Here is a 14,692-nt window from a genome sequence, read left to right as displayed (position 1 = left end):
TAGGCTCTCTCTTCGTTTTATTGATTGTTTCCTTTGCGGAGAAGAAGCTTTTGAGTTTGAATTCATCCCATCTATTGATTCTTAATTTTACTTCTTGTGCTTTAGAAGTCTTGTTAAGGAAGTCAGTTCTTAAGCCACCATAATGGAGATTAGGTTCTATGTTTTCTTCTATTGGGTGCAGGATTTCTGTTCTAGTGCCCAAATCTTTGATTCACTTTGAATTGAGTTTTGTGCATGGTGAGAGATAGGGGTTTGATTTCATTTTGCAAAATATGGATTTCCAGTTTTCCCAGCACCATTTGTTGAAGAGGCTATCTTTTCTCCAATGTATGTTTTTGGTGCTTTTGTCTAGTATGAGGTAACTATACTTAAGTGTGTTTGTCTCTTTCTCTTCTATTCTCTACCATTGGTCTACATGTCTGTTTTGATGCCAATGCCATGCTGTTTTTGTTACTATGGCTCTGTAGTGTAGTTTAAGGTCTGGTATTATGATGTCTCCTCCTTCACTCTTTATGGTAAGGATTACTTTGGCTAGTCTGGGTATCTTATTTTTTCAAATAAATTTTATGATTGATTTTTCTATTTCTGTGAAGAATGTCAAACTTCATTAAATCTATATAATGTTTTTTTGGTAATATAGTCATTTTGACAGTATTAATTCTGCCTATTCAAGAGCATGGAAGATCTTTTCATCTTCTTCAATTTCTTTCTCTAGTGTTCTGTAGTTGTAATTGTAGAGGTATTTCACCTCTTAGGCTGAATCCCAAGTATTTTTTTCTTTTGATGTTATTTGTGAATGGGGTAGTTTTAAAATTTCTCTTTCAGTGGATTCATCACTGATGTATAGGAATGTGTTTGATTTATGAGTGTTCATTTTATATCCTGTGACTTTGCTGAATTCATTTATTAGTTCTTGAAGTTTTCTTGTGGAATTTTTTGATCTTCTAAATATAGAATCATACTGTCAGCAAATAGTGATGGTTTGAGTTCTTCTTTTACTTTTCATTTCCCTTGAATTTCTTTCATATGTCTCATTGCTCTGGCTTGATTTTCAAGAACTGTGTTGAATATAAATGGTGTTAGAGGGCATCCCTCTCTTGTTCCAGTTTTTAGAGAGAATGCTTTCAATTTTTCTCCACTTAGAATAATGCTTAGCACAGATAGCTTTTACAATGTTGATGTATGTTCCTACTATTCCTAGTTTTTCTAGTGTTTTAACATGAGTGGGCCCTGTATTTTGTAAAATGCTTTTTATGCATCTATTGAAAAGATTCTTGTCTCTAAGTCTATTGACATGATGAATTATGTTTATTGATTTCCATATGTTGAACCAAACTTGCATCCCTAGGATGAACCCCAATTGATAGTGATGCACTATCTTTTTAATATGTTTTTGTATGTAATTTGCCAGAATTTTATTGAGAATTTATGCATCTATGTTCATCAGGGATATTGGTCTGAAGTTTTCTTTCCTTGATTTGACTTTGTCTGATTTGGTATCAGGATGATACCAGTCTCATAGAATGAGTTTGAAAAAGTTCCCTCCTTTTCTATTTTATGGAATAATTTGAGGAGTATTGGTGTTAATTCTTCTTTGAAGAACTGGGCTCAGAATCAGTCTGATCCTGGGCTTTTCTTTGTAGACTTTTGATGGTGTCTTCTATTTCATTGCTTGAAATTGATTTGTTTAAATTGTGTATGTCCTCCTTCTTCAGTTTGAGTAAGATATATGTCTCTAGAAATTTGTCAGTGTCTTCAAGATTTTCTATATTATTGGAGTATAAATTTTCAAAATAGTTTCTAATTATATTCTGTATTTCACTAGTGTCCTTCATGATATTTCCTTTTGTTCACAATTTTTATTAATATGAGTTTTTTCTCTCTTTTCTCTTCATTAGTGTAGCTTAAGTGTTTATCAGTTTTATTTATTTTTTCAAAGAACCAACTTTTTGCTTTGTCAATTTTTTGAATTTTTAATTTCATTTCAATTTAATTGATTTCAGCTCTGATTTTAATTATTTCCTGTTTTCTATTGTTTTGGGTATTGATATGTTCTTCTTTCTCTAGGGCTTGGAGATGTAATGTTAGGTAATTTATTCATTGACTTTCTATTCTGTTAATGAATGAGCTCAATTCAATGAACTTTCCTCTTATCGCTGCCTTCATAGTGTCCCAGAGATTCTGATATTTTGTATTAATGTTCTCATTAACCTCTAAGTACTTTTTAAAAATTGCATCCCTGATTTTTTTTTCTGCTATTCACTTGTTATCCAATAGCATATTATTTAGATTCCAGATGTTGGTGTAGCTTCTATTTTTTTATTGTTGATTTTTAATTTCATTTCATTATGATTTGATCGAATGCAGGTAGTGCCAGGCATGGTGCAGCATACCTGTTATCCCAGGGGTATTGGAGCCTGAGGTAGGAGGATTACTAGTTCAAAGCCAGCCTCAACAATGGTGAGGTGCTAAGCAACTCGGTGAGATCCTGTCTGTAAATAAAATACAAATACAAAATTGGGTGGGGATGAGACACAATAGCTGAGTGCCCTTAAATTCAATCCTTGGTATCCCTTCCTCAAGAAAAATAATGCAGGACAGTGTTTCTATTTTTTTTTTTTTTTTTTGTATTTGCTAAGAGTTGCTTTGTGGCATAAGATATGATTTATTTTAGAGAAAGATCCATGTGCTGCCGAGAAAAAAGTGTATTTGCTCATTGATGGATAAAACATTCTATATATGTATATTAAGTCTAAATTATTGATTACATCATTGAGTTCTATAGTTTCATTGTTTAGTTTTTGTTTGGAAGATCTATTTAGTTGCAAGAAAGATGTATTAAAGTTACCCAGTATTATTGTGTTGTGGTTTATTTAATTCTTGAAATTGAGAAGGATTTGTTTGATGTATGTAGATATTGCATTTTGGGGGTCAAAAATATTTATAATTGTTATGTCTTGTTGATGTATAATTCCCTTAAGCAGCATGGAATGTCCTTCTTTATCCTTTCTCATTAACTTTGGCTTGAAGTACACTTTATCTGATATGAGGATGGAAATCCCTGCTTGTTTATGTGGTCCATGTGAGTGATACTTTTTCCCCCCCTCATCCATTCACTATCGCTTTTTGGATGTCTTTGCTTATGAGGTGAGTCTCTTGGAGAGAGTATATTGTTGGGTTATAGTTTTTTAATCCAATATGCCAGTCTATGTCTTTTGATTGATGAATTTAAGCCAATATCATTCATGGTTATTATTGAAATAATATTTATATTCTGTTCATTTAGGTTATTTCTGGTTTTTAGTTTGAATTAGTTTATCCTTTGATTATCTTTTTTGAATTTTTTTAGTTATGCATGGTAACAATACCTTTATTTTATTCATTTTTATGTGGTACTGGGGATTGAACTCAGTGCCTCATACATACAAAGCAAGCACTCTCCCACTGAGCTACAATCCCAGCCCCCTTTGATTATCTTTTCCTTTAGTGTAGTTTCTCTCTCTGCTGGTTTTAACTTTTTTTTTAATTCTGAAATTTTTTCCTCATAGAATATTTTACTGAGAATATTCTGTAGTGAGGATTTCTTGTTTTGAATTATTTTTAACTTTTTTATATTGTGGAAAGTTTTTATTTCATTTTCAAATCTGAAGCTTAATTTTGCTGGATATAAAATTCTTGGATGGCATCCATTTTCTTTCACAGTTTGGTATATGTTGTTCTAGAACCTCCCAGCTTTGAGGGTGTGATTTGAGAAATCAGCTGATATTTGAATTGGTTTCCCCCATATGTAATCTCATATTTTTATATCACAGCCTTTAAAATTCTATCCGTATTCTGTATTCTATGTATTTTCATTAAAATGTGACTTGGTATGGGTCTATTGAAAATTTGTACATCCAGGGTCCTGTATTCGGTCTCTTGTATTTGATTTTCCATTTTCTCCTTCAGGTTTGGGAAATTTTCTGATATCATTCCATTGAAAATATTGTGCATTCCTTTGGTTGGTGATACTTTCCATTGAATATTTAATCATGCATCTCCATGCCTTCCTCTATCCCAATAAATCTTAAATTTGGTCATTTCATGTTATCCCATAATTCTAGGAAGTTCTGTTCATGGTTCCTAACCATCTTCTTTATGTGGTCAACTTTATTTTTAAGATTATAAACAGCATACTACAGGAACACAGCCACATCAATGTTTATAGCAACACAGTTCACAATAGCTAAACTGTGGAACCAACCTAGATGCCATTCAATAGATGAATGAATTTTAAAAAATGTGGCACATAGACACAATGGAATATTACTCAGCAAGCAAAGAGAATAAAATCATGACATTTACAGGTAAATGGATGGAGTTAAAGAAGATAATGCTAAGTAAAGTTAGCCAATCCCCAAAAAACCAAATGCTGAATGTTTTCTCTGATATAAGGAGGCTGATTCTTAGTTGGATAGGGAGAGGGAGCATGGTAAGAATAGATGAACTCTAGATAGGGCAGAGGGGTTGGAAGAGAAGGGAAGGGACATGAAGTTAGAAATGATGGTGGAATATGATGCTCATTATTATCCAAAGTACATGTATGAAGACACAAATTGGTGTGAATATACATTGATACATTGTATATAATCAGAGATATGAAAAATTGTGCTATATATGTGTAATAAGAATTGTAATGCATTCCACTGTCATATATAAATTTTAAAAAAGATTATATATTTCACTTTGTTGCCTGAGATTCTCTCTTTCAAGGGATCTAGTTTGTTTGTGATACTTTCCATTGAATATTTAATTTTTTATCTTGATTACTCCATTATGAGAATTTCTGCTGGATTTCTTTTCATAATCTCTATCTGTTTACTGAAGTGACCTTTTCCTCCTAAAATGTATCTCTGGTTTCACTCCTTACATTATTCTTTATGTTGAGGATCAGTTTAACTATGTACATTCTGAACTCCTTCTCTGACATCTCTTCTACTATGTTATCAATGGACTCTATCATTGGAGCATATTGGTTTGTTTGGGGTGCTTTATTCCCTTGTTTTTTTCATGTTGTTCATGTGTCTTCCCATTTAGCACTATGGATCTCAGGCAGTACATTTTCTACCCTGCAGACTTATAGTGTCCCTAAAAGTTCCCAGTACAAAGCATTTAAGAGAGACATCAATATTAACAGCACTCAATGCAAACAATATACAGCATTAAGCCAAATAGCTCCTATTAGGACATCAGACACTTTTCTCACAGGCGATTCTGAGTGCTGAGCCCCGGGACTTGTGCACCTGTCACAGAGAGGTGCTCTGTATTGGGCAGATCAGGACAAGGCACCGAGAGCTGCTGGCCGGCCATGCAGCTATGAGCACTGGGACAGGTTGTTGCTGGGGTGGAGCTAGGAGACTCAGGTCTGGGGCGCCCAAGGGCCCTGTTGGTTGCTGGACTGATGCCAGACCTGGTGGGGCCAAGGGATCAGAGAATGCCAGACTGAGGAGGGAGTCAGAGACAGGGCTGGTGCTGGAGCCCAGCAAGTGTTGGCCCACGTGAGTCCTGGGACTATGCTTGGTGTCAGATCAGCTGGCTGAGTGAACCAGGAGCAAGATGCCCTCACCCCCTCTTCTTGCCTTCCAACTTGCTGTAGCCAGCCTTGTTTGTTCCTGAGTGCTTCAGTACTAGCTGAGCTAGAGGAGATCCCAGCCCTCTCCAGCCTCTGCAGCAAGATGTTGGCTGCAAGCACACCCAGCAGGAACACTTCAGGTGTAACCAAACCTGTAGGCACCTTGACAATGTACCTCTCGGCCCTGGTTGTTGTCCCCAGAGAGAGGCAGCTGTGTTCTGAGATATCAGTGGCAGCAACAAATCTGCAGGCACCCCAATACCGTGCCTCCAGTTCCCAGCAGGTGTCCTAAGATGGAGGCAGCAGTGTTCAGGGATGGGTCAGTGGCCGCAGGCAGCACTGAAGTGGCCATGTGCTGTCTTCTTTAAAATTCACATATGACCCCTATGTTCCCACTTTAACATGTACTGGACCCCCAAACTACTAAATTTTCAAGGAAGTAGAATAGTAGAATAGTAATAGAATAGTAGAATAGTAATGTTAAGTTCATCAAGTTAAAGAGAGTAATTTTTAAAGATTATTTTGTTTTGCCAGTAAGAAGAAAAATACCTCCAAGCTGAGGCTGGCAGTATAGCTCAGTGTACAATATTTGCCTGACATGTGGGACCTTTGGTTTAATCCTCAGTTCTGAAAAAAAATTGTCCATTATGTAGCCTATATTATTCAAATAATATAAAAAAAAAATAAAAATCACTTACACAGAATATGCTAACGTGCTACTTTATTTTTTAATTTTCTTAGTTATACATAGAAACAATATATTTGTTTATTTTTATGCAGTATTGAGGATCAAACCCAGTGCCTCACATGTGCGAGGCTAGTACTCTACCATGAGTCACAAACTCAGCCCAATATTATTTTTAATATTTTTTTTATTTCAAAATGATCACCAGGTACCAAGCGTTGTAAGGAGTATAGACTATGGTTAGATGCAACTGTGTTTGAGTTACTTCCTTGACTTACTGTGTTATCTTAGAAAATTTTATTTACTACTTTGATTTTCAGTTTTCTCCTATGGGGGAAAAAACAGTGTTATTCTGACAACTAACGAAGATAACATATGTAAATGGCTTTGCAGAATGTCTGGCCATATACTGCACAATAAACAAAAAAACGTTATTAACATAATTATCATATACACTATCATTATTATGAAATTACTACCATTATTATTATCATTATTACATCTGTCCCAACATCCCCTTTAGTCTTTACCAAAATTGTCTTTCATTATTTTCTATAGTTCTTTTCCGAACTCTGTAAACCCCAGTGTGCCGGGCTCTTAACCTGCAATAATAATAATCTAGGAGAGTTAGAACCTCCACTCCACATTTTTGCAAAAGCAAAATATGTGGTCTTTTAAGTTTCTGAAATTAGTAACTATTCAATGCCTATTGGTAGTTGGAAATACACCCTCAACTTTATTTATTTAATTTTTTTATAATTAAAAAAAATTTTTTTTAGTTGTTAATAGACCTTTATTTTACATGGTGCTGAGAATCGAATCCAGTGTTTCACACATGCCAGGCAAGTGCGCTACCACTGAGCCACAGCCACAGCCCCACCCTCAACTTTAAATATTCAATTTATAAATTAGAATGCAGTCATAAAATAGCAAAATACCAATCACATCTACCAAATCTTTGAAAAATGAAGTCACCTGAGAAATATTGCTTCATAATCCCCCCTTCATGGTGCATTGTACCAGGAGGTCTCTCACTCTCTGAAAGGGAAGAGTTTGGGACCGATGTACTAATTACTCATGAAGCACTTTTCCTTTGAAAGTTCTAAGACACAGGGCCTGTTTCATGCCTATTTGCTATATTCTGTTTCCCTTTTTTCTTAAAGCAATTTCAAGCCTTTAGTGACACACAGTTAATGAGATTGTTGTAGTCTATTGTTTATTCATCAAAGCATGCATTGCTTTTGATTTTATCCTAAAAACGAAGGTGCTCACCTGTCAGAAAAGTATGATTCAAAACATTAGATTAAGACACAGGGAAATTTTCTCTATTAGTGTTACAACCTTATGCAAGTACCTAGAATGAAAAGTTTCATGTAATTGGAATCAAGCCATTTCTCATTATCTTCTATTTTATTCTCTGTAATCAACCAGGCCACCTTTCTTACTGTCTGCTCCCTGCTTGCATCAGGGTTTTACTTGGAAAGTGTAGAAAACAATTTCAGGAGATTGGAGAAATGAAATGAATAGAGTTAGAAGCTAGTAACCACAGTGATTATCTAGAATTTAATCACATGAAGAAACTATGAGAAATGATATAAACACATGTCTCAGTATTTTTCTATACTGGGGTATTTGTATGAAAACTTCTGATCCTCATGAAGTTAAGGTTGTGCCCCAAAAATGTAATTCCCTGGCATATGGATGTGACCTTGGAAATAGAGAAGGATTCAGATAAAGCCCTCAGACCCCAAGAGGCACATCCTGGCAATTAGAATTCCACTGCAGGCTGTTATGCTGAGGTACAGATATTATGGGCAGAGAGCTCAGCATTTATGCCACAGCTTCGTATCATCTAAAAAAGATATGTTAATGCTGCATATCAGCACGTAAGTGGCTGAGAGAGAGAAGTAACTCAGTTGGCCTTTTTTGTCTTCTAAATGTCATCTTGTCATTTTATAAAGATGACAAAAATAAATTTTAAAAATAATCAGCATCTTTTTGTTTTGTCATGTGTTGTAAGAGTATCTTATCTTATTTACAAATAGATATACACTTCCATATTGCAGAGATCAGTAGATTACAAAAAGATGAGGGCTAGATTAGGGAGAGGAGTGAAATTCTTGCTAATTTAATAATGATATTGACCTTATTCTTATTTTTCATTTTTAAATTAACAGTGAGCAACAGAGAAACTTTCCATAAACAACCAATTTAAACAGGACAAGTTTTATTTTTCTAGAACTTCATAGATTGACATTTCTCTTTGTGTAAACATCCATAATATACTTCATTTTCTATTCATACATTTACATACTACTTAATAATAACAGATTACTTCCAAAATAATTTTTTGTCTTTCTCTTCTTTGTCATCTTAGAATTTTTAGCAAGAGTAAGCAGATATATTTTGTTGTCCACAAAGGGTGAAACAAATGTATGGACAGATGTGTCTGCAGTTTCCAACACTTCTAGTAGACAGAAGTGTTACTTAAGTTCTTAATGTCTATGTATCCAAGTTCATGAATGTCTCCTGTGTGGCATTTGTTTTCTAGACTCATAAAATTTCAGGGAGACCAAATCCACAGATGTTCAAGTCCTTTATATAAAAATGGAGTAACATTTACCTAGGAACTGTCCATCTTCCCATATAACTTTAAATAATTTCTAGATTACATAGTATACCTAATACAATGTAAATGCAATGTAAATAGCTATTATACTCTATCTATAAAAATTATACCATATCTATAAAAGGTATGTATAAAAAATTTCAATAATAGATTAACCCTTTTATTAACTGAACACTATATTTATCTGGGCTCCATTAGTTTGTTTGTTTGTTTGTTCGTTTTAACATTCTTTTCTTACTAGACAGCATTTAGTCTCATGTGTCCCCAGCCTCTGAGCAAGGCAGTTTCTCAGACTCTCCATGCTTTCAATGGCAGTGGGAGTTTTGAGGAATACTGTTCAGATGTTTTGTAGAACACTGCTCAATTTTATTTTGTCTCATGAATGAAAAGAAAAAAAAGATGGATAGGTTTTAGGGAGAGAGATGAGAGAGTGTCATCGTCACATTAGGTCTAGATATTTCAACATGTTATAATGCTAAGGACATTAACCTGATAACCCTGCTAAGGTATTTTGGAGCTTTCCTGACCCTAACATTTTGTTTGTGTTTTGATTTACCCTTATGTTACTCTGGTCTTGGAAGCAAAGAACAAAGTTCAGCCCATTATAAAGGTACATATTTTATAGTTTGGGTTCCAGGAAAAATACTTTTGGGGGGGCTGGGTACTAAGAACTCATAGGTTGGTTCTTGTGTTGCTTTATCATATCTTCATTGTTTGTGTGTTTATTTTGTGTGTGTTGTTTTTGCTTTGTTTGGTTTTGGAGCACTTCATCAATCATTTCTAAAAAAAAATATGATTATTCTCACAAGGCAAGGGGAAATGGATTATCCAATATAAGAAATTACCGCAGGTCAGTTTAACTAAGCAGAAAGTGGTATTCCCTAACATGCCACTTAACATTATTTGTTTCATTTTTGCTTGTGTAAACTTTAAGCAGAATTTAACATCTGAAGGTACCAAGATATTTGTACTGAGATACATTTTATTTTGATATTACATCTTTTCAGAAATAATTTATTTTTATTTACACTGAGCATATATTTTAATTGATTTTAAAATATATTGCATGCACATTTATATTTACTATGCATTTTTCAATGCTCAGTAATGATAGAATTTTTAAAATTTAAAAATAGCCATCATCTGACAGTAAGAAATTTGAGCTAAGTATAAATAAGAGTATTTTTCAATTAGGATCAATTGGAATACTATTTTCCAGTTAAAAGTTTTGTTTCCAAGATGCAGTTTAATAACTTCATGGATCTACATCCATTGCAAATGCATTAAACATTTAAATTAATCAATTTATTTGGTTGAACAGAATATTTAACCAGTACACATAATTTTCCTTAAATATCATGTCCAAACTTGCCTCCATTTTAGGAAGTAATCATTTTCAGCTTGATTTTCCTTTTTCCTGATTGCTTAATGAAGTTACAAATTTTTAAATGAATCTACAGAAAAGCATAATAATGGGGTCCTTTTCTATTGTAAATAACTTTTCTGTGACTACTTTCATCTTTGAGATAGGTATCATAATACTTTTTCCTCATACATTTTGAGGAGTATTACTTTTGTTTAATATGAAATGAGCTTAGGTCAATGTCTAGCATGTAGAAGCATTTTGCAAATTTTAGCTAATATTTTAGATTTGTAAATATAAAAAATATTTTTAAATATCTTTTATTATTTTTAACAAAATTTAAAAATGCCTAGACAGTGTATTTTAATACTTTCTGTGTTCAATAAAGTGTGTATTTTTGTGGTTTATTTAAATGATTACTTTAGATGAATTTTATGTTTATTTGTGTTTTTAACTATTTCAAATCTTGTTATCACTGTATACTCATGAAAGTTGTCATAACTATGTATTAAAGTGAAGATATACAAACATGTGGAACTTTAATGTACAATATTACCTGATCCTCTAACATGCTTATCCATTTCTCCTCTAACATTTATATTAAATAAATGTTAACTACATTTGATATACCTGGTACCTACATTTGGTATACTATTCTTTTTTGTCATACTTATTAGCAAATAATAATATGCCTTATTATGATTTTCATAAGTACCACCAAAATCAAACATGTTTTCATGTATTACTAATAATTAGAACATCATTCAGTAATTTTTTTAGTGCTTTACTTCATTTCTATTTAGATGTTTACCTTTGTATTTCTGACTTGCTATGAATATTTGAAATATTTTCCTGGCCAATCTCAGCTATTTTTAACTTTTTAGATAATTTCTTTTTTTTTGGACCAAAAGTTTATAATACATTAATGTGACTGAAATTTTTCATCTGATTTGCATTTCATATTGTATGTAAGATGACATTTGCAATTAAAATGTCACAAATATCTTTTATATATTTTTTCTAATAAAAATATATTTTTTTCTAAATTTAAAACTATTTTTTAATTCATCAGGAATTTAATTTATTTTGGTGACTACTCTGGTCAAGATTTACATCTGCTGTTTTTCAAATAGACAATTATTTCAAAATGATTCATTGCTTTCTTCATTCTTTTGCCAATATCTCAAAAGGCCACTGTGATAGTAAATTTGCACTTTCCAAAGCTCACTATTTAATAATTTTTTAAAAATTAAGTTGGCAATTTTCTAACTACTTTTCCCTTTATGTAAATTTTAGAATGAGTTTGTAGATTGTGTTGAAACACCACAGTAATTTCTTCATAACTTCCCCACATTTATGTACAAATAAATGGAGAAATTACAAAATATAAAACTGAACATTTTCTGTATAAAAACATGGTATTTCTCTCCACTTATTCATAAATTATGGTCATTATTACAGTTTTACATTTCATATATATATATAGTAATAATCTATACATTTTTGATAAGTTATATTCCAATTTATTTTATAATATTAGATAAAAAGATAAAATCTTCTTACTATTTCATTTTTCAAATTGTTGTTTCTAATACATAATAAACCTAATAATTTGATGTTAATCGTATATCTAATAATATTATTAAATTGTCTTAGGGTTTCTCAACTGATTACATTGCAATTGCTAGACTGATGATCATATTTTCTGCAAAAATAAAATATTTGTATTTGTCTCATATTGATATTTTTATTTCTTTTTCATATTGTCTTTCAGGAGAGATCTGTGGCCTCTTTTACTTGAATAGTATTAAAGAAGGCAGACATCTTGTCTTATTTTTATTTAATTTGAATTATTTTAATTCAATTGTTTATCAAATTATTAATTTGTTTTTTCACTGTGTGTAAGTTTTGGTGACAGTCTTTTATTCTCATTAGCAAACACACATCAGAAATGTATGTTAGGGCTGGGATTGTGGCTCAGTGGTAGAGCCCTTGCCTAGCATGTGTGAAGCACTGGGTTAGATTCTCAGAACTGCATAATAAATAAATGAATAAAATAAAGGTCCATCAAGAATTAAAAATATATATGTATATATAATTAAAAAAAATGGATGGCCGATTTTCCTGAGTATATTTAGGGTGTTATTTAAAAGGACTTTTTAAAAGTACTAAAAGTACATCTGTTTTACTAACAACATTTTTTTAATGTATTTTTAGTTGTAAATGGACACAATACCTTTTTTATTTATTTATTTTTATGTGGTGCTGGGGATCAAATCCAGTGCCTCACATATGCTAGGAAAGCACTCTACCACTGAGCCACAGCCACAGCCTCACATGGTTTTTAATATTGAATAATTTTGTTATGGTGGAAATAATGCAAACTTACTAGGTTACAAATATATTTTAAAGTATACCAATAGACTTATTTTAATAATGTGTTAATCAGAATATATACATTTACATGGGTATAAAGTTTGACATATGAGTGTGAGATTTATTTTCTTGTTGCTTTCTTGATTTAAATTGTATTAATCTGTTTTCCTTAACATTTGTGTTTTTAATCTTGACTTATTAAATTTTGGTTATAGAAATATTAGTTTCATAAAACAAATAAAATTGCTTCTTATCCTGTTCTGTGAGTTGCAATATTTTATGCAGCCTGGAAATGAGCTATTCCCAGTTCTTAGCTACTAGACATCTGCCAAACCAGCTGGGTCTGGTATACAATTTAGGTATAAATGTATGACGTCTTTTTTTCTGATATTATTTATGGATTTTTCATTGGTGGAACAAATATTTAGAATTTTCATACATGTCAAATATTAGTAATTGTGTCTAAAAATATTTTAGAACTAAGATTTGAACATCAAGAGCTTTATAAAATAATCTAAAAATAATAATTAAATTCACTGTTGATTTTTGAACTTGAATGTAGTGAAAATTGGGTGAAGGAAAGGAATGGGGAGGTGAGAAAGGAAAACATTAATTGGGTGGAACTGGTGTTTTAACACTGCTTAGCCAGGTCTCCTTTAATAACTCAGAAGGTCATCACATAACACACAGCAGCTGTGCATGCTTTTATCTTATCTAGGGGCAGGGGAAAGTGATTCAGCAAGGCAAATTTGAAGGAAGCTGTAGATAAAAATAAACAAATAAAGTTGCTTTCTGGTCACTTTCAATAGAATTCAGCTCACCCCATAAGCCAGTAGCATTATTAAAGTCTGCAGGCAACAGCTCCTACCACAGCCAAGGAAACCTGTAAGTACTAGAATGAAGTGCATTTCATCTCCTCATTTCCTAGGCTTTCTGTACTTGAGAACAATTCCTTGTTTTACCATCATACTATTATTAAGTAATTTTTCTAAAACAAATTAAAATTTCAAAAATTAATTTAAATCTCCATCTCTAATGAAACATTTTTAATGAGTCTTAAATTCAACAGTTACTGTTTTCACTCTTAACTCAATTCTAGTCTTCCTCCAACAATTCAGAAAATACAACCTATATTCCTGATTATATTATCAGTTTCTGCAACTATGACCTGTTCTGATTAATAGATGCTCCATAATATTGAACGTATATATTTCACACACACACACACACACACACACACACACACACACAGAGTGATTGATTTCTATCTCAACTTTTTCAGCTCCAATATGATGTTGTGTCCTAAGTCATTTAAGCTGTAATAAATCTGTCAAATCAATATTACCTTCCCTAATTCAACCAGTCTAAAACTGTAGAGTTCCAGACTTTACTATCTTGATTTTGTTTTTCATCTTTCTCAGAGGAACAAATGATGAAGATCTCCTGTTTACTTGTTTTCTTGGTGATATACATGTGAAAATACTAAAATTATTTAGCTAAAATTTCCAGAAAGAAAATCCACTTTGCACAGGGGTGCTGTGACCCAATTATGTGCAGGAGACATGGGACGTGAATACATCATCATTTTTTCTCCTTTAGAAACCTATGACCTCTTAGTCAATGTGTGAGCCAATTACTGCAAGTCAATATCTTGGTGAGGAATGCTCATGCATTGTTTCTTTTAATGCTGATATATTTTTACTACCAGGAACAAAAAAGTAATGACCTTCAATTAATTTTAATTTTACTTTTTTTATACTGATTTTTTATGAGTAAATGTAAAGGGGAAGGGAACTTCCAGCATTTCACACATTGAGTCTATCATATTGTAGCGTTATTGCAGACTGGAAAGAAGAGACATTTTTATCACCTGCAGGCTTTGCCCATGTAGTTAATGAAGTCAATGAAATTCGGTGGGAACAGTAATCTATAAAGGAATTTTCTGCATCAGGTAAAAACAATGATGTAGAGTCAAGTTCTGAGGCGTAATAATTCCACAGAAAGGATTTGTGAATGTTGAGCAACACA

This window comes from Marmota monax, unplaced genomic scaffold, assembly GCF_021218885.2.
Source record: "Marmota monax isolate L192 unplaced genomic scaffold, Marmota_monax_Labrador192_F-V1.1 WCK01_AAM20220418_F8-fsc00077, whole genome shotgun sequence".
Lineage (NCBI taxonomy): Eukaryota > Metazoa > Chordata > Mammalia > Rodentia > Sciuridae > Marmota > Marmota monax.
Note: the sequence above shows the minus strand (reverse complement) of the source record.